The 22,532-nt window shown below is 31.3% G+C and overlaps 1 protein-coding gene across 9 annotated transcripts in view; it reads left to right on the forward strand.

Moving 5' to 3' along the window:
• Positions 1 to 12,132: 12,132 nt before the first annotated feature.
• The window catches only part of LOC123273949 (cytochrome b5 reductase 4), a 45,669-nt gene continuing 35,269 nt past the window's right edge, over positions 12,133 to 22,532 (forward strand). For 2 of the 9 annotated variants that reach the window (XM_044741438.1, XM_044741442.1), the window contains exon 1: positions 21,363 to 21,478. The gene's annotated coding sequence lies outside the window, so the exon portion shown is untranslated. Of the gene's footprint in view, positions 12,937 to 13,328; positions 13,743 to 15,558; positions 15,621 to 15,920; positions 16,090 to 16,335; positions 16,712 to 17,023; positions 17,586 to 17,665; positions 17,819 to 18,066; positions 18,245 to 18,308; positions 18,424 to 19,362; positions 19,632 to 19,718; positions 20,782 to 21,362; positions 21,479 to 22,532 lie in introns of those variants that run through there. The other 7 variants (XR_006511405.1, XR_006511404.1, XR_006511408.1 and 4 more) reach the window with 7 other exon arrangements.

The raw sequence follows: 22,532 nt of genomic DNA on the forward strand, positions 1-22,532 counted from the left end.
CAATGACGTGATCTTAGCAATCTAAGCTCTCGGTGAGAAGTGTCGTTACATAGTTTTTCCGAAGAGCTTCAAACCAGTGCAGCCAGATCGTGGGTAGAAGTTACCCTTTCCCTAGACCTCTACCCACACGCCACACAATGATACACTACTGTATCCGTGAGCGAGCAGCGTCGATGTTGCTCGGAAGGAGCCGAGAACGACCGAAGTCCGTTGCCCCTCGCGCGCCAAAGTTCCACCACCAAACCGCCAGCATTTACTCCAATACATGGAAGCTGAGCACGTTCGTGAGTCGGCAAGCCAAAAGTGAGGCTTGGAAAAAAATGAAGTCAGCGCGAGGATCCTCGCGTGTGACGTCATGCGTCAAATTTTTTATGTTTTCAGGTTCTTCTTTTATAAATTATAATAATAATAATAATAATAATAATAATAATAATAATAATAATAATAATAATTATTATTATTATTATTATTGTTATTATAATTGTTATTACGGTTAATGCTTACTCGGAATTCCTAAATGCAAGTTAAATATAAATTACCACTGTATCCCTGTAAGATGCCTTGATAGGCGCGCGGCAAATTTTTTGGCTCGGGTGCCTAAAGTACCGGGTTCGAGAACTCGGCAATTTTTTTATTTTTATTTTTTTTTAAACAAAAATATTTTTATTTTGTTTTTTTAATACAAATTATTGTTATTACTTGTTAATTTTTTTTTTTGCTTATAATTAAATTTTTACACAAGCAAACGTATAAAATTTATTATTAAAATTGTAATTATTGTTTTATTGTTATTCTTACTATTATTATTATTATTGTTATCATTATCATTATTATTATTGTTAATATTATGGTTAATAGTTAATGATAACTTGAAATTCCTAAACGCAATTTAAATATAAGTTACTACTCATTCTCAATAAGCTGCCTTGATAGGCGCGCGGTAAATCTTTTGGCTCGGGTGCCTAAAGTACCGGGTTCGAGAACTCGGCAATGTTTTTTTTTTTTTTTTATCCGAAATTGATGTTGGTCATGATTGCAACGAATATTTAAAAAATAAACTTTCTGAAGGGACTCCACAAGCAGAAATCGACACATTCCGTCAAAAATACCTTCAGTTCTACGTTACTGCGGCACAGCAAATCGTTAAAAGACTTCCGTTCGATGACCCGTTTTTAAAAAGTTTGACGGTATTCGAGAGATATCCCGCGTTATTTTATTCGGATCGCAGCAAGACACTCGCTTTCGTGATTAACGTTTGTCGCCATTTGCGTGTTACCGACGAAGAAAGTGTTACTCGCGAGTGGCAATCCTTATATCACGAAAATGACCTTCAGAAGGAAGAATGGGGCAAATTGTCATTTGATGAAATGTGGATGGCAATTTGCTCTGTTACCAATTCTGATGGTGGTTTTCGGTACGATAATTTGCGTTTATTGCTGGGTATAGTGAGGGCATTACCTCATTCAAATGCTGCGGCTGAAAGAGCGTTCTCACTCATCCCAGACGTAAAAACAAAAAAAAGGAATGGTCTTGACGCGAGTACACTCAATTCACTTTGCGTCGTGAAAACAGCTATGAGGACTAGGGGGGACAGTGCGACCACTGCAAATATAGGAAGGGAACATCTTTCGAAAATGGACGCGAATAATTTATATAATAAGGAAGACACAAAATCAAAAGAAAAACTTCGCTTGCAAGCTTACAACCCAGATGAAAACTGGGACGTTTACGAATTTATCGAATAGGTTAAATGTAGAATTAATTTTTTTCTAAAATATTTATGCAATATTTTGGCTGTGATTAGAATATATTTATTATACCAAATGGTTAGCTTTAATTATTTATGTGCAATCTTTAAAATACTTGGATTTGAAGGTTTCTTTTGATTTTGTCGTGGATTAGACCTACTGGGGATACCACGTTAAAAAAAGTGCGTACCATTGTATCTTACCCCATGGGTGACGTGGAAAGAGATAAAAAAAAAAAATTATAAAAATGAAAAAAAAAAAAAAAAAAAAACATTGCCGAGTTCTCGAACCCGGTACTTTAGGCACCCGAGCCAAAAGATTTACCGCGCGCCTATCGAGGCAGCTTACTGAGAATGAGTAGTAACTTATATTTAAATTGCGTTTAGGAATTTCAAGTTATCATTAACTATTAACCATAATATTAACAATAATAATAATGATAATGATAACAATAATAATAATAATAGTAAGAATAACAATAAAACAATAATTACAATTTTAATAATAAATTTTATACGTTTGCTTGTGTAAAAATTTAATTATAAGCAAAAAAAAAATTAACAAGTAATAACAATAATTTGTATTAAAAAAACAAAATAAAAAATATTTTTGTTTAAAAATAAAAAATTGCCGAGTTCTCTGAACCCGGTACTTTAGGCACCGAGCCAAAAAATTTGCCGCGCGCCTATCAAGGCATCTTACAGGGATAAAGTGTTAATTTCTATTTAACTTGCATTTAGGAATTCCTAGTAAGCATTAACCGTAATAACAATTATTAATAATAAATAATAATAATAATAATAATAATAATAATAATAATAATAATAATAATAATAATAATAATAATAATAATAGTATTATTATTATTGTGTGTGTAATATTATTATTATTATTATTATAATTTATAATTTATAAAAGAAGAACCTGAAAACATAAAAAAATTGACGCATTTCGTCACACGCTAGTATTCTCCCGCTGACTTCATTTTTTTCCAAGCCTCACTTTTGGCTTGCCGACTCACGAACATGCTCAGCTTCCATGTATTGGAGTAAATGCTGGCGGTTTGGTGGTGGAACTTTGGCGCGCGAGGGGCAACGGACTTCGGTCGCTCTCGGCTCCTTCCGAGCAACATCGACGCTGCTCGCTCACGGATACAGTAGTGTATCATTGTGTGGCGTGTGGGTAGAGGTCTAGGGAAAGGGTAACTTCTACCCACGATCTGGCTGCACTGCTTCAAACTCCGTTCTTCTCCCACCATAACTTCCATACATACTTCCACTCTAAGGAATACATAAGCACACACATTTTCTACTACATACATATGATCCTTATATACTAACATGTGTTTTCTCTATATCTATATATATTTATTTCAGCCTATCGGCCTGAAAGTTAGACTTCACTAATATACACTTTTAGCAATACAGTCATTATGTTTATTTAACTATTTTTATTAATTTAACAGACCCTTTTAAAATCTATTTATAATAAAATTAACTTATAATTAACTTGAAATTAAATTACAATAAAAATTATAATAAACTATAACATGAAAATATATATATTATATTGCTTATAATATGTTGGATTAATGTTTGAGTTTGACTAATTAATAACTTGAATTAAATATTATTTCTATTATTTTACAATCGGATTTTCTAATAAAATTATAAGTCAATTTAATTATTATCATGTATAAAAGAATAGACATTATCGTTTAATTATAAATTAAATAATAATTATTAATTATAAATTAAATACAAGATAATAATTATTAATTATTTTAACTTAATTTTGCTCAACTTCAATATTATATAAAGTTAGATTTTAATAGTAAATGTTATTTAACAATCTTATTTTTGTTTAGTTACATATGGTTTTTTATTATTCTTTGTTACTTTTAGAACAAGGGTTTATTGAGTTTCACACGTGTCTTTTACGACTTTTCCTCATAGGGTTTTAAATTCCATGTGGCGAGAAATAGTCCTTGAATTACTCAAGTACCTTTTATGGGTTCTGAAAATTCGGTTACAATGTCCTTTTGTACCGAAATATGTTTTTCCCTTATTTTATTTTATTTTCTTTTGTAAATAAAACAGAGTTAACCAAAAGATGTTTATTACAACTGGTAAGAGTAAAAGCATGAAATAAATGATTTGAATATTTACTTCGAATATAAAATTTAACTGATTTTAATCATTTAATATTTACTAATTTGAATATTTCTTTTGAATTCACGCTCTCATAATAGATAGCGCTCTAATAACAGGTAGCGTCACCTGTTGGATGCACTAGGTGCATCACATCTCCCCCCTTAATAAAAAAAAAAGTGTGTTGGTTTAACAACACCTTTTTTTATCATCATTACAACTCATTCGGGTCTTCATTTTCGCTAATATCTTGATTAATATCAGGGCGAATGTGAGCAATTTTTAATTTGTTCGGATGTACTACTTTAGTTTTATTATTATTAATAGCTATCATAACATTTAAATCTTCATATACTTCTATTATTTTATAAGGGCCATCCCATTGACGATCAAATTTCGACTGTCTGGGTTCCTTTAATAAATATACGAGGTCGTTTACCCTGAATTCTTTAGGATTTTGTTTTCTATCATAATAAGCTTTAGATCGAGCCTTGGCTCGACGCAAATTTTCGCCAGCAGTAGCTTGGGTAGTGGTAATCTTACTGAATAGGTCATCAAAATACTGTATATAAGTTCTTGGGATCTCTTCTTGGGCAAATTCTGAAGGTATTCGCGCTTTCCTCCCGAAAATAAGTTCGTGGGGGGTGAACCCGGTTGATTCATGGACTGCCGTATTATAGGAGAACATTCCATAGACAATCCATTGATCCCAATCTTCCTCTGTACAATAATGTTTTAGGTATTCTATAAACACATGGTGTGCTCGTTCGAGAGAGCCTAGAGATTCTGGATGGAAAGCAGTTGATTTTATCTGTTTGATTTTAAAGATTTGACAAAATGTTTTCATCATTTGACTTGTGAAGTTACTACCTTGATCAGTGTGGATGACTTTTGGACATCCAAATCTGGCAATAAAATGTTTCGCAAAGGCAAGGGCAACAGTGGCTGAATCTATTTTAGATATCGGAATAGCGTCAGAGTACTTAGTGAGATTATCTTGAATTGTTAATAAATAACGATGTCCATTGACTGTTTGGGGTAATGGGCCGACAATATCCATTTGTATTTTGTCAAAGGCTTTCTCTGGGGTATCGGTTATTATCATGGGTTGTTTCGTTTTTACTCGTACTAATTTATTTTTTTGACAACTATCGCAGGTCCTAACAAACTTTGCAACATCACCCGTCATATTTTCCCAATAAAAATTTTCTCTAATACGATTATACAATTTTTTAACACCAAAGTGACCGCCCACAACAGAGTTATGGTATTCTCTAATAATATTCATCCGTTCATTCGGTGGGGGTAAATGTATTTCCCCTGAACAGATCGTAAATTCGTAATTTTCATTCGCGAATTTATCCCGTAAGTTGTTTTCGATTAATGCCCAGAAGTTGCGAGAGTATTCGTCCTTACCCTTTGAAAGACTTGCAGTTTTTATACCTAATTGTTCCATTACGATTTTTAATGCCGATATACAGTTTTCAACGGTGTCAATTTTAGGGCGTTCGTTTTTAGTGTTCTGTACGATTAGATGGAGGATATAATTTTGATTCCAACGAGTGGCTATCACTTCACCTAGATTACCTGGATTTTCCAATAAATTTTCAATAGAAAATTTGCCTTGATTAAGTAATTCTCTACTTGACTTGGGTATGAAGGTACAATCTGCTGAAATTAACTGAATAATATTGTCTTTCCGCATACTTAGTTTATCTTTAGTATAAGAAAATTGTAAAGGGACTATCAGTAGGATTTTCCGTATTTCATAATAGTTGGATTTAGTTCGTTTTCTCGTCGAGTCATTGTCGTTTGAACTGTCACTATTTCTTTTTTCTGAAATTGCCTGGCAATCCTCCAATGTGTTCTCGAGAACAAGTTCACACCGTACACCACTGACACAGTCTCTTAAAGACTTAAATTCTGGCTGTACGTGCAAAACTTTATTACTGACATTTTCACTGACATTTTCCTTGACATTGTTCTTGACATTTGACTCGCAAGGCACACTACCACTAAAGTCTTCCAAGGACATAAGTGTTGAATGTGCCCGCAAAGTCCTGAAATTTGGCTCATACCGCGCTCCATTTTACAGCCTCCTAAGAGGTGATGTATTGGATTGGCGTTTTGAACCCCTTGACAAAAATTTGGCTTCCATCGCACCTCGCTGTTACAGAACCCTAAGGTCTGAAGTTCCGAGTAAGCATGTAAAGCCCCATGACATAAATTCGCTCCGACAAGAGCACCTTGACATTGACAGTTATCTTTTGAACACACTGGAGTCGCTTCGGTATTTTTATCACAAGACATTGTTTTTATATTACTTATAGAATTCATTTTAAAAGAATTTTCTAAATTATCTGCCAGAAAAATAGAGCCTACAAATGCTTCAACATTGAATTTACTATCGGTCTTATCTTTAATCTTTGCGCTCGTGGCGAAATCTACAACTGGTATCTTGTCTGCGCAGTCAAGTACCGATTCTAGACTTCTAGAGCTGATTGATGAATTTTTATGTTGTTCGTCTTCTAAATTCAGAGTTTTGTTAACGTCAGGGTCAATAGGATTTCGGGAGAGGGCATCGGCATTAGAGTTAATTTTACCGGGCTTAAAGACTATGTCAAAATCATATTCGTTTAACTTGATTCTCCATCTCAATAATTTTGAAGTTGGGTCTTTAGTGTTGTGAAGCCAGACTAAAGGGCGATGATCGGTTACGAGGGTGAAAGAATGACCATATAAATAAGGTCGAAAATGATTTACTGCAAAAATTATAGCAAGGAGTTCTTTTTCGGTGGTAGAGTAATTTACTTCTGTATTTGAAAGTGTTCGAGAAGCAAAGGAAATTGGCAAGTCCTTCCCAATTGGACCTTGACTTAAAACTGCACCAAGTGCATAATTAGAAGCATCGGTAGTAACTATAAATTTCTTATTAAAATCTGGGTATTGGAGTAACGGTTCGCTACATATCATATCCCTTAACGTCTCAAATGAACTCTGTTGGATGTCACTCCATTTAAAGATAGCCTCCTTTTTTAATAGGGAAGTTAAAGGTTTTGCTAATTTAGAAAAGTCTTTGATAAAACGTCTATAATAACCCACTAATCCTAGGAATGATTTTATATCTTTTTTACTGTTGGGTACACAAAATCCTTTTACGGCTTGAATCTTTTGTGGATCTGGTTTTACACCACCATCTGTAATTAGATGTCCTAGGTAAACTATTTGTTTTTGTAAGAAATGACATTTTTCAGGAGATAGCGTAAGACCGGCATTTTGCAAACGGGCAAGTAACTTTCTTAATTTATTTGAATGTTCTTCTAAAGAATTTGCATAAACTACGATATCGTCCATGTAAACAAATAACTCGACTCCCTGAAGTCCCGAGAGAATGCGATCCATAAGACGCTGAAAGGTCGCGGGGGCATTTTTTAAGCCAAAGGGCATACGGTTGAATTCATAATGACCATAAGGGGTCGAAAAGGCAGTTTTATGTTTAGAGGTTGGATCCATCATTATCTGATGAAACCCAGAAGCAAGCTCGAGAGTAGTGAAATATTTTGCATTCCCTAATTGGTCAAGAATATCTATTATATTTGGGAGTGGATAGGCGTCACTAACTGTTTTTCATTTAGACCACGATAATCAATAACCATTCTCCAACGAGGCTCGTTTGAAGGGCCTGGTTTTTTCGAAACGATCCACACAGGCGAATTGTATGAAGAGTCAGAGCTTTGAATGATGTTGGCTTTAAGGAGCTCATCTACTTGTTTCTGGACTTCCTGTTTTAATGATTGAGGATTCCGATACTGTTTCGTATTAATTGGTACCTCATCAGTGGTAACTATTTTATGTTTTAATATATCGGTAGCTTGTAATTTATCACCCGGGAGATGAAATTGAAATGGAAATTTTTTTATTATGGCTAAAACGCTGGTTTTTTCTAATTCATTTAAATGATCTAAATTAAGATTTTCTGTCAATAATACAAATCTATTGGGGACGGCTTGCTCAGTTATTTCCTCGGAAGATCTCGTTTTTTTATTCCGCGTCATCGAGGGTAGAATCTCAAAATCTTCGATCTCTACAGGCGGGATCGTTAAATTTACTGGATTGGTTAGGGTATTGACAGCAAAAATTTTAACATGATTATTTATAGGTGTCGTCAATACTTCACCGAGATAAACTCCAGGTCCCGTATTAATCCTTTTTATGTAACCAGGTTCTTTTCGGTCGCCCTTAATTTTAATCGTCAGTAACTTTTTTGTTCTAGGAGGTAGATAATGGGATGTATGGCCACTCAATTCAATTTGTTGGTCGCCTAAAATTAAATGACCCGGTAGATTATCTTTAAAAATTAACTGAGCTTCTTGTTTTTGCAAAAAGGGTACTCCGAGAATACCTTCCTGTTTAATAGGGAATGAATTTTCAACTATCTGAAATTTTATTATTATACTATGTACATTAAGTTCGACTTCCCCGTGAGTGTGTAACATACCTGAACCAATTCCAGTTAGATTAAAAATAACGTTTGAATTTACGAGAATTTCGGAAGTGAGAGAGTTAGCTTTTATTAAATTTAATTGTGCACCGGTATCTATTAGAAATATAGCTTGTTTATTATTGAATTTATTATTATTTAACTTTATGGTGGGTAGGCCAGGGGTGTCGTGAATATTTAATTCGTAGTTGACTCGGTAGATTGCGAACGCGCTACCACTTCGGTGTTCCGTGTCGCGTTCTTCCGCGGAACTTCGTTTGAGTTTAAATTACTGCTGTTACGAGCATTTTTTCTACGCTCCCTATATGCTTCTAATTTACTTGGATATTTCTCAAAACAGTTTTCTTCGGTATGCCCGTGACGTGAACAGAATGGACATATTATCTCACTTTTATCTTTTTCCTCCACCGGACAATTAGCTACTATATGATCTAGTGAACCGCAACGATAACATTTTTTGACTTTATCTTTATTGATTATGTATATTTTACCGTTTTTCGCGGATGCTTTAATGAAAGAAGATGATTGATTTACACCGAATAATGTTTTCCGATTCTCGGTTTCTCGGTCTAGATGTGAAGCTACATTTATCGCATCTCCCAATGAAACCGGATTATCTTTAGTAATAAGGGCGCTAAGTAAAGAGTTCCGGAGCCCTCGAGTAAAACCCATGGTTGCAGCATGATTCAGAATACATCTGACTCCAACGGCTTCCGACGGTTGATATTTTTCTTTAATCGCCTCGATTCCACGACTTAAAATTTCGCTTACTCGTGCCCCATATGCCTCGGTGTTCTCGTCGTTTTTTTGTTTTATCCCTTTAAGTTCATCATGAATGTGCTCGATGTCAAATATATTTGGGAATGAATTTTTTAATAGACTAATTAATTCATCAAGGTCAGCTGGGTCACCGCGATTGGCTATAAGTTGGTCCGCTTGGCCTTCAATTTTATTTCTAATTAAAGCAAGGAGGTTTGTTCTATCTCGGGGGTGGACGCGAGAATCTGCAAGTTTACTTTGTTTTATAAATTTTGCTAAGGAACATGATTTCCCGTCGAACCGCGGGACAAGGTCAACAGCTAGTTTTAAATTCATATACGACGTTGGGATAGAAAAGGGGTCAAGATCAGAGTTGTTTGTTGAAACATTAGAATTTGAGGACTTACTATTTGAGCTAGTTGACTCGACTGATATAACTGCAGATAATAAAGGCGCTGGCGGAGCGTTAATAATCGCTCCATCGATTATATTGGAAGAATCATTATTGTCATTCTGAAGGGCGGGAGAATTATTACTGTTGCGAGTGATTCTACGACTTGGGGTTGAATTTGTTTGATTTAGCTGATTACCACTACGGCTACTGACGCGACTACGACCTCGGCGTGACGGCGGCATTTTAATTTAATATACGAAAGTAACAACTAAAATTTTTACAACTAAATACAATATAGACTTAAAATAATGGACTTATAATAACAATCGTTCGTAAATTACAAAAGAGAGTTTTATATGATAATTAAACTAATCTGAAAATTGGTACTTTACTCTTCCGTGGATTCCTTATTCTTTTAATAGACCTTTTGACGGTGACACTTCTCTCGATGGGGATGACGAGGTTGACGTTGATCCAGGTGATGAACTCCGATTATCGATGAACTCCGCTGCTTGATCCGTTGATGGCACTCCTATCGTAGTTGATATGTTCCTTGAAAGACGATGATCCTTTAGCCCCAATGGAATAACTTCTTATCTGATGATGACTGATGATTATCCGTAGATGATATTTTGAAGAAAAATAAGTGTTTACAATTGCCTATGATTTCAGAAATTTTATTGCGTGCGGCTACTGAAATCAACCATCTCCGACATTCGTCCTTCGCTTAAGGGAAACGCACGGAAACCCGTTAAGAGAGTGGTGGCTGGATATAAATCAATTTATCACTTATCACTTATATTATTTATTCGAGTCTAACTGTTCAATTTTATTGATCACTGATTTTATGACAAAATTTATCTAACTGTTCAATTTTAATCGTACTGTTTAATTCACTGAAAATCTACTATTTCACTATCAAATAATTAATTAATATAGTCTTAAAAGTTTATAGTTTATCTGAACGCACAATTATAAATGTCAATTTTCAAGAAAAACACGGATAAAGTTTTATTCGCGAAATTTAAAATTTCCACGCACTGAAACTGGCGAATCCCACTTCTGACACCAAAATGTTATGCTTCCATCTAGTGGATGTTATTTTTATTTATTGAAAACTTTACTTACTGTAGTTCTTTCGCCCGGGAGTATTAAAATACTCGGTTTCAGTGCGGGAAAGGAATCATTTTTAATAAAAGAATTCTATTTAGACGTTATTTAATTTTGATCAAAATTATTTAGTTGGTTTCAATTTATTATTCAAGTTGACAAAATATTGAAAAGCTTCAAAATATAAAATTAAGGTTTACAATGACGTGATCTTAGCAATCTAAGCTCTCGGTGAGAAGTGTCGTTACATAGTTTTTCCGAAGAGCTTCAAACTCCGTTCTTCTCCCACCATAACTTCCATACATACTTCCACTCTAAGGAATACATAAGCACACACATTTTCTACTACATATATATGATCCTTATATACTAACATGTGTTTTCTCTATATCTATATATATTTATTTCAGCCTATCGGCCTGAAAGTTAGACTTCACTAATATACACTTTTAGCAATACAGTCATTATGTTTATTTAACTATTTTATTAATTTAACAGACCCTTTTAAAATCTATTTATAATAAAATTAACTTATAATTAACTTGAAATTAAATTACAATAAAAATTATAATAAACTATAACATGAAAATATATATATTATATTGCTTATAATATGTTGGATTAATGTTTCAGTTTGACTAATTAATAACTTGAATTAAATATTATTTCTATTATTTTACAATCGGATTTTCTAATAAAATTATAAGTCAATTTAATTATTATCATGTATAAAAGAATAGACATTATCGTTTAATTATAAATTAAATAATAATTATTAATTATAAATTAAATACAAGATAATAATTATTAATTATTTTAACTTAATTTTTGCTCAACTTCAATATTATATAAAAGTTAGATTTTAATAGTAATGGTTATTTAACAATCGTATTTTTGTTTTGTTACATATGGTTGTTTATAATTTTTTGTTACTTTTAGAACAAGGGTTTATTGAGTTTCACACGTGTCTTTTACGACTTTTCCTCATAGGGTTTTAAATTCCATGTGGCGAGAAATAGTCCTTGAATTACTCAAGTACCTTTTATGGGTTCTGAAAATTCGGTTACAATGTCCTTTTGTACCGAAATATGTTTTTCCCTTATTTTATTTTATTTTCTTTTGTAAATAAAACAGAGTTAACCAAAAGATGTTTATTACAACTGGTAAGAGTAAAAGCATGAAATAAATGATTTGAATATTTACTTCGAATATAAAATTTAACTGATTTTAATCATTTAATATTTACTAATTTGAATATTTCTTTTGAATTCACGCTCTCATAATAGATAGCGCTCTAATAACAGGTAGCGTCACCTGTTGGATGCACTAGGTGCATCACACCATACAAAATCTACCTAAACGTCGGAGACATTAAAATGACTAAGGTTGGTACTGCTGCATACTTGGATATAATATACACATAATATAATATACACTTGCTATATAACTCGACGGGCATGAACTTACACTGGCTCCAACTTTCTACAGCACCAATATCTGTAGCAACATTTAGTCGTTGATCTAAAATTATCATAAACTTAAATACCCATAGATTAAAATTCGGCGGACTCCGTTTATCAACGGTTCTCAAACATATGAACTCTATTGACATAAATCATAAATTTCTTATATAATAAATTATGACTGGTTTGATATACCAATAAATCTTTTCCATAGTGATTCGAAGTAAAAAAGAAAAATTTAGCATAAAGCATTAATATCATTTGTTTTTAAATTACAATGCTGAGATTTATAATTGTTTCAAACTTCATATCGTTTAATATTATTTCGCTTCATCAAAACAGTATCATAAGCAATCATTAGTATCAAACTAATTCAATACAAAATTCGGATGTCACTTAACAAACCTGTTTTAAACATCAATTCGAAACAAATACAGTTGTTACAATAATCATTCGACTTTAAGTCATAGCGGCAACAATTTACAGTTGGTACATTCTCAGATTGAAATTACCTAGCGTTTAGGACAAAAAGTGTATACCCCTGAGGATAGATCATTTTCAAAAAGAAGCCGCTAGGGCGGCACTACGTTCGCTAATGTCCGGATCATGGCGTCCGTTTGTTATTGCTTATTAATAACACCAAATTGACATTCAGTTAGTTAATTAGTTTTTTAATTAATAATCAAAGTGATAATAGTTTAAAATGGTGAATAAATGTATAGTTGATGGGTGTTTGAGTGACCGGATAAAAGATCGTAGTGAAAAATTAAAATTGAATAGTCGAAATACGTCTTTATTTATTGTGCCACAGGTAATATAACCTAACTTAGTATTTTTGTAAGAAATAATTTTTATACTAATTAAATTTATATTAATTAAATGATTATAAAAAAAATTTACCTATAGAAATTAAAGGAAATTATAAGTGCTTTTTTTTCAAAATATTTTTTTTTTAATAATTTGTTACAAAAGTCCCAAAAATTTTCATATCAGCATATTTCAGTATCATTTTTGATCAAGTTAAAAAAGAAATTATAGAAAGGTATAACGTAATTTTTTTCTTCTTAGAATTAGTTAAAAAAAAAAAAATTGTAAAAAATTACATCGTTACCATTTTTTTGGAGCTAACGTTTTACTCCAAGTAACTTATCAAAATTATTTCCAAATATAAGTTCATGTCCATTTTTTGTTTGTTTATTCAAGTGTCCAGACTTGTTAAAATTGTGGAACCGTGGATTAAAGCAAGATTTCACCCCAAAAAAAGATTATGTCTGTGAATTACATTTTAATGATAAATATATTATTAAAACTGATAAAATATTATTGACTACTGGAATTTATGAAGAATTACCTCGAAAAAGACACTCGCTAAAGCTTGGTGCTATTCCGACGTTGAATCCGAACCGTGTAAACAAAGCTTGCAATAATGAAAATAACGAAGCTCAGTATATGCAATGCCATTTATTACTTACTAATGACCATAAAACTAATTCACCGCAAAACCAAGAACCAATAATTAGTAATGATCTCATAAACATAATTAATTGTGAGTCACCAGAATGCATTGACGAATTTGAAAATTTTGAAGAAAATGACAATTGTGAGAACGAAATGCAGGTAAGAAAAATTAAAATTTTTAATTATTATTCTGCAACTTAAGATAAAAGCACAAACAATTGGGAGGCCCGATTACTCTTTTTTGTTAGAATGTTTATTTAAGTACTTAAGATATTAGTATCGGTCGTAAAATTTTTAATAGAATGCTTAAAAATAAAAGATTTAAAATATAATTAGTATTTATAAATAATAAGAAACATTCACTATAAAAATTATCAAGTTTACTCGAATTTATTATAGCAGTGTATGAGAGTTAAATTTCAAAAATATTGTTATAAAACAAATAGTCTTTCGAAAAGCAAATTATTAATTATTTTTGTTCACATATTCACGTTCTTTTCTCTATTCAATTCTTTAAAACAAAAGTAAATGAAATAATTAAAGAATCATGTTATAAGATATTTCAATAAATCAAACAATCTGAATTATGAATATGTTAAAACAGTTGTTTTTAGATATGTCTCTTATATCGTCTCCTAAAAATTTAGAACTACTATTACAAAAAATTAATCATTAATTTTTGTTTATTTAATCATTTCAAGCCACGTGAGTTGTCTACTCCTGAATTACGTCTTGAGAAATGTTCTTTATTAACAATTATCAACGTGTTGAAATTCAATGCTTTACCACAAAATTGGAGTTAGACAACAGATTTAGTTAATCCAAAAAATATAGTTTTATGTCATTTAGATAAAGTATCCATGAATTTAAAATTCCGTATAAAAATAAGTGAAGACTTCAATATATCAGTAAGAATTTTTAGATCTTGTAATTTATTATTTCACGGTATAAACATAAAGTTCCGAACGTTGGTTGCCAACGAATGTTCAAATTTCTTCGAAGTGAACATTACACAGAAAAAAAGGTTCTTGAGCCAAGAAAATATTTTTCTTCATAATTATTTTCTTGAGCGAAAAAAAAATTTTTTTTGACTCAAGAAATTTCATTTATTCCAACAAAATTAATTCTCTTGCTTTAAGAAATACGTATCTTGATCCAAAAAAATTTATTTAAGTCAAGAAAGTCTTGTTGTTTTGAGAAAATTCAGCCTCTTGCTCCAAAAAATTTAGTTCTTGATAGAAGTAAATTTTCTTGTCTTGAGAAAATTTCTCTCTTGCTCCAAAAAATTAAATATAAAGATAGAAGTAAATTTTCATTAATATTTTTATTGATTCACATATCAAATGGAAAGATCAAATAATATTTCATCATTTTTTTTCATTCAATATGTATAATTGCACGCTAAAATAATATAAAATGGATATTAAATATTTAATAGAAAAATTTTCTCAAGGTAAGAAAATTTTTTTCTCAGCTGAAGTAAGTGGCACTGCTTCCCTAAAGTATCTGAAAATCTTGATTAAATATAAAAATTTATTGCATCAAGTATTTATGATAATTTGAATCAAGCAAAAATAACTTCCATCAAGAATTGAATTTCTCGAAAAATTTTTACTTCGGCCAACACAATTTCGGTCTTCCTTCAGGCACCCGAAAATTTTATTGAGCCAAAAATTTTGTTCTCCAGTCAAGAAATTTTTCTTTCTGTGTAATATTCATGGCAGCAAAAAAAGGTGCTTTTTACACGAGAAATGTATCAGTTCTCAAAGTTATTTTTTCGATTTTTTTCGCGTATTTTTGAAGATTTTGATAGAATGGCTTTCAAGAATTTTGAAAATTCATAGGAATCTAATGTTCGAACGTCAGTTTTTTTCTGTGGTAATGTTAACATTATACTTTTGATTAGTTACTTAACTTGAAAACGCAAGAGTCGGTAGAATTCAATACCAATTTTTCCTAAATATCTGATTTTTAGGAGTTTTTGAAGGAATTGGAAGACTGTGAGTTGTGCGAAGGGACTGGATTTAATGAGGAAAGGTAGGTAATAAACTTGCTTCGAGGTAAAGAATTAGTAACTTTTATCAAATCTAGTTTTTTAAAATACAAATACTTTTCCATTTTTTGGCTACGGACATGAATTTTTTGTTATTAATAAATTTAAAAAATTTGCTATCGACTTTCCACGTTTAAAAAATCGATTACCAAACTTAATAATTATTGTGTGTCTTAAGTGCGAAGCATATAAGTATACTCTAAAATTGCCTAAAAATGATAATTCTAAGGTTTTTTATTACTTGTTAAATGAACTTTACTAGTATCATTTCTCATTAATAATAGATATTCATTGGCGTGTTCTGGTGTGTCATTGCCTGACGAACAATATAAGAAACAGATGAATCTTTTTCGATGCTTTGCTTGTCGGCAATTGAGACGGAAATTGCAAAATCGATCGTACAAAGTCAAACCCGACATTAAAACTAAACAAGTTCAGCTCCTCAAACGTAAAGTAGGTATTTTACTTACTTTTTGTTTCTTCATGCATACTTTACCATTTACAGGTTGTGAGTGTTTAAAATCAATATTCTTTTATTTTTTTTTCAATAAACTTAAAAGTTTGATACAATGCTCGTTATATTACATTATCATTTCGTCAATACGGTTTAGTTTGTGAATATAAATTTAATCAACTACAATCTGAGAACTTAAATTAAATTGCCTGTAAATGCCTATTTAACTATTTAACCCTTTACAGAATGAATTACTCATCAAAATTATAGAAACGCAGCGACTTAATTGTATGGCAATTAAAGATGAAGCTCTAAGAGCGGAAATTTCTATTTTGCCTCCCGTGCAACAACTAGCAATTCGTGCTTGTTTTAATGCAGTAAAAGCTAAAAATGCCAAACAACGAAGATATACGGTTGAGTGGGTTTATGAATGTTTGCTACTTCGTATAAAAAGTGCTGCGGTATATGAACGACTCAGACAACGTCAAATTCTCCCTCTTCCCTGTAAAGACACCCTTAACAAATATATTCAGAAGTTGGATAGCGTTTTTGGTTTCCCTAAAGCCATATTCGACACTCTTCGTATTAAAAGTTCACGTATGGAACCACATGAAAAACGGGGTATCCATGCACCATTCCTGTCACATTTTACTACTAACTGCAAATCTTAAAAATAATATACCCAGTAGCGTAACAAGCTTATAACTAACACAACCCTTTTAACTACATCTAACAACTTTACCCAGCCATCGAGTATGCTTATATTAACAAATCCGTGCGCATAAAGTTTTTAGCTGTAAAAGTAATTCGTATTTGATATTTTTAAATAACTCGTTAAAAGCTTCATTAACTTAACAGTAGCTGGCTATTATTGTTAGACTATATCTGATTCACATTTATATCATTCTAACAATTTTTAATTTTTTCTCCTAGGTGCCCTTTTAATAGATGAAGTAGCTTTAAGTGAAGCCGGGAAGCTAAATCGGAGGACTATGCAGCTTGATGGTTTTGTAGACTTGGGGGCACATACTCCGGAAAATTTAATCAACAGTCGGGCTGATAGTGCCTTAGTCTTCATATACCAACCTTTTCAGGGTGACTGGGTGCAAGTAGTTGGTAGCTTCCTGAGCAGAAATTCTGTCACGAGTGCCATTCTTAACAAATTACTCATTGAATGCATCGTATTACTGGAGAATGCTGGGTTTTATGTTGATGTCATTACTTCTGATGCAGCTCAATAGAACAGAGGAGCATGGATGGACACTTTTCGGTGTCAAAGATGGACAATGTAGCTGTGATCATCCATGCAATTTTGACCGCAGGCTTTGGTTTATTTCGGGTTTTCCACACTTAATAAAATGTTTCAGGAACAAAATCATGGAACGATTGTTTTTTTTGGATAAGCTTCTCTTATAATATGATTTTTAACACCAGTGTACTGTTATTCACGATTGAATTTTCAATTTAGTTAGCGTTGGAATAAACATATTCATAAGTAACCTATTTAATTTTACAACTATCAAATTTTTCAATGACTGTATTTAATTATTTATGAAAATGTTATTTATTTTTTAGACTCCAGATGGTTTTGTAAGAAAAAGTCATTGGGAAGCTTTATTATTGCATGAAACTTATTTGAAAGCCAATCTAAAAATAGCTTATCAACTAACTCCCCAGCATTTAAATCCAGAAGGATATCAAAAGGTGAATGTCCCGTTGGCTTATCAGGTAATTATAATTATAAAGCTGTGAGAGTAGGATAAAATGAATTTAAGATTATCATTAACATTGAGGTAACTGGCCTAATATTTATTTTTAATTTTTAACAATTCATATTATAAATTGCTGATTCGGTTAAAATAAATAATAAGATGTATTTATTTTTATTTTGATAAAAAATTAATTTTTATAAATTTTCAATCATAACAACTGCATATCTAATTTTAATGAGAAAAATGAAAACTTTTTGTTTATAGCTTTTTTTCGAAAAATATACAAGTTGCAATGGCGACTTATAAGAACGCTACTCCTGAGCTCAGCGATTACGATCCAACAATGGCTTTTGTTAAAAGAGTAAATGATTTAATTGAAGCCATGAGTTCACGTACTCCTTTGAATGCTTTACGTTTAAATGATGATTGTCCCCGAAAAAAGGTAATTTTTAATATATAAATTAGGTCTTTTGAAAGCTTCATACAATTTTTTCGCAATAATAAAGCGAAAATTATAGTTAAAAACGGAGAACCATTGTCAACATAAAACCATCATTATACCATGTGTACATGGTCACATGTTATAACCAATATTGGAAAATATTTATAAAGTATATATATGTAAGTAAATAACTATAAAAATAATTTAAGATACTCCAATCTTGACATTATTCCTACTAATGTTTGCACATAATCCAGTCTCGCAAGTTTACTTACATTTTCAATATGAAACTTATTAAACGAAACTTCAAATGATAGTCAAATTCAATGAATTTAAGTTTATTAGTTGCGGAAATTCCTAATCTTTATCATAGCTAATATTCTCTTGGACTATGTATCCTATTTCTGGGTTCGAATCCCAGTCCGAGCTATCTAATAATTTTTTTTTTCTCGCATATTCTATAAACTCACATTAAGATGATCCTCTCCACATTCCTTTCTCAATCCTTTCCTACCAATATCCTGTTACGTGAATGTGGAACGCTTCACGTAATAATTCCAGTAACTCCTATTCTTTCCCGCTTCACAGCATTATTTATATTTGTAAAAAATGCTTGCCGTAAGATGGACGGTGTGGCTTAATGTATATAGAATAAGCGAAAGGAAATTTAGTATAGACCGGATAGCTCAAATGGTAGAGTAGCCGACATGTCTTCGGAAGGTTCTGGGTTCGAATCTCAGTCCGAGCTATCTAATAATTTTTTCTCGCATATTCTATAAACTCACATTAAGATGATCCTCTCCACATTCCTTTCTCAATCCTTTCCTACCAATATCTTGTTACGTGAATGTGGAACGCACGTAATAATTACCGTAACTCCTATTCTTTCCCGCTTCACAGCATTATTTATATTTATTAATTAGTTAAGTAATCTTGTAACCTATGTAAACCAATGTAATTTAAATATTGATGGCTTTGAGGGAGCTTAGGTTCCAGAGCCAAATAAATTTTTTATCTATCTATCTATCTATCTATTTCCTGAAACATGCATTTTTCTAGAGTAATTTATACTACCATAAGATAGAGGATAAATAAGTAATGCTATTTATTTTTGCTAGGTAATAAGTGATTTTATTGATTATCTGAAGATTTGGGAAGCCAAAGCTAATGAAGAAAAAGAACTTTATAAAAAGAAGAAGAAAGGCAAAAAACAAAAATCAAAAAATGAAAATGAAGTTGATGATAAATTTTTTTTGCAATTACTCCTAGTACTCTTACTGGATTAAAAATTACGTTACAGGCTACTTTAGAGCTAGGTGAATTTTTGCAAAAAGAATGTAATTTTGAGTACTTGATGACATCGCGGCTTAATCAAAATCAATTAGAAGTATGTATTAATCGTTAGATTTTTATCAAATGAATAATTAAAAATTGTTATAGTAAGTATTATTTTTTTTAAATATTTGAATCTTAGTTAATTTCCAGAAGTTCTTCGGTATAATGCGGAGTGTTTGTCGTTGCAACGATCATCCGGATACAATCCTTTTCAGGCAAGTTTTTCGATTATTGTGTTCATATTCGCTAGTCACGCCGCCGAAAGGGTCCAATGTAACAGCTGGTGAATTACTACAATCTTTAATGCAGTCCAAAGATTCTCTGGCTGCAGCTAATGCATTAAAAAAAAATTGGCTGAATGAAATTGACGCTATTGTTGAAAATGGTATTTCTAGTAATAATTATTCGTCTAGTGATGATAATAATAATACATTTTCTCATCCAAATACCTCTGTGGCTAAAAAACCCTTTGAAAACTTGTTAGACGAAGATAGTGATGACGACAATGATGATACTATGCCGTCATTTATTAGAAAACCATTCGAAAGTTTATTAGACGAAGATAGTGAGGATGATATAGAGAACGATGATAATTTGTATCACGATAATCATTATCCGTTCGAAAATTTAACTGAGATTGACGATTCTTCTACTGAAAACAACATTAATAATCATAATCAAGATAAAATTAATATTGATTCAAATGAAAACTTTTTACAAAGTGAAAATGATTGGGAAGGAAGTAATAGTTTTCGTGATGACCAGCATTACCATCATGATTATGATGTTGTTTCCACCAGTGATGGTATAGTTGCTTATATTGCTGGATATGTTGCGAGAAAATTTCAGCGAATGACTTCCTGCTGTGAATGTATTGAAACATTACGCTCTACGAATTCCTCTGAACGTGATCGGGTCATAGAATTAATGAGCAACAGTGGATTAATTTTTCCCAGTGAAAATTTATTCAGACTGATTAAAAAATTGGAACAAGTAGTTTTAACCGTAGTTGGTACTAAAACCGTTAAAATTAATACTATGCACCAAGTGCTAGAGAAAATAGCAAAAGCTAAATGCCTCCCAATCCTAGGATGTGATGAACACAAAAAGAAGCTTATATTCTAGTTGATTTTTGAAAATTAATAATTTTTAGTTCTGTAAAAAGTAGAATATTAAGACAATAAATACTCTATAATGTATTATCTTATTACTTATATTTTGATTTATATTACTCTACTTTTTACTTAATTACGACGACTCAAGTAAAAAAAATTTTTTGGTTATATTTTATTCAATTTAAGTTGACAATAATTAATTTTTTACTTTTCGTTTAGTAATCTTCCAAAAAGTCAAAATTTTATGAGACGTTTGGGCAGGTAAGACAAATTTTTAATTAATTTCTCACTGCAACTTTCTGACGATTAATTAAGAATAAAGTTACCTAAACTGTTTGAATATTTTATTATTATTGTTGTTATTATTATTATTATTATTATTATTATTATTATTATTATTATTATTATCTCAATTCGCAACTAAAAATGAAATTCCAATGTTTTCTTTTGATAAATGTGATTGTACATTGCATTCCCGCGTCATTTATTTAAAAACCTGACATTAGAGACACTTGCGCACTCTAGTGGTGAAAGTCTGGTGGTTGCGCACTCTAGTAGTGAAATCTGTCCTCCAATTTTCGGACGCTTGTAATACATTGCGATCGTCCTCCTTATATCTAGCCTCCGTGCTCCCAACCTTTAAACTTTTAGTCGGCTTAGTATTTTAAGTATTCTAGATGTAATTTTATGGTATAGTTAAGATGATTTATTTGGTCAATCTTGTTTCGTTGAAAAAATGTTGGTTAGTTTTTTAATTTAGGTCGATTGAATTCTTTTTACAACTGTAAGTTTTTTTTATAATTTCATTTATAAATTACATAAGACGTGAACGATATTAAATATAAAATTTTCGATAAATTAGTTATTTAAAATTTAATTTTATTCTTCTAAACAAGAAATAGCTACATTGAATTTTGGATTTAAATATTTGTCTTAACATATATACAAATTCTATTGGGAAGAAATATTAAATAGCTTTGACGTGATAATTATTACGTTACTTTCTCTTGATAAATGTAGAAGAGCCGTCTACGATACGCTTCGTATTGAGTCTTTTTGTAAGGTAACAGGGTTACCGTTCTTTTCGTATCACTATATTTAATGATTAGCTCTTCGAGTTTTGAACGAGACCAAAAAAAGTTAAAACTTCTCAATATTTCGTTTAATTTTTAAGGAATCGAAGTTACAAAAAAATTTTTTTGAATTTGATTTTACTAGATTCTTCTTGTATGACTATTCAAAATGATCTTTCACTCAATTAGTTATAAAATGATTTGTGTATATAAGCATATACTTATACTTATTAAAACAAAGCGGTTGAACAATTAATCATATATCAAATCATTTTAGTTAATCAGGATATTTACCCGATGAAAAAAGTTTTTATCTAATAATATATAATCCTGCATAATGATCTATCTATGATTGGATGCAAAAATTGGCCAGATCTAATTAATTATTTGGTTACTTTTATGGGTGTCGTACTTGATATGGTCGTACGCAATTCTATATAACCAATTAAAATACAAAAAAAAAATTTACATATTATTTTACGGCTATAACACCAGCGGTCACCCATCCAACTACTAACTACGCTCAATGCTGCTTACTTTTAAGGAAGTTCGAGCGTAACTTATAGGTCAAAATGGTGTTTAAATTTTTTTTTTACTTTCAGTCTTCCCAATATTCGTTAAAATTCTTTATTTTAATTAAAAATAGTTTGAACAATTTAATAATTGATGATTTTTACTTAATTAATAAAATAAAGTAATAAAATGACTTTCGTATTTATTGCTTGCCGGATTAAATAAACAGATTTGGCAACTGCGTGTTTGATT

The sequence above is a fragment of the Cotesia glomerata genome, unplaced genomic scaffold (genome assembly GCF_020080835.1).
Source record: "Cotesia glomerata isolate CgM1 unplaced genomic scaffold, MPM_Cglom_v2.3 scaffold_17, whole genome shotgun sequence".
In the NCBI taxonomy this organism is placed as follows: Eukaryota; Metazoa; Arthropoda; class Insecta; order Hymenoptera; family Braconidae; genus Cotesia; species Cotesia glomerata.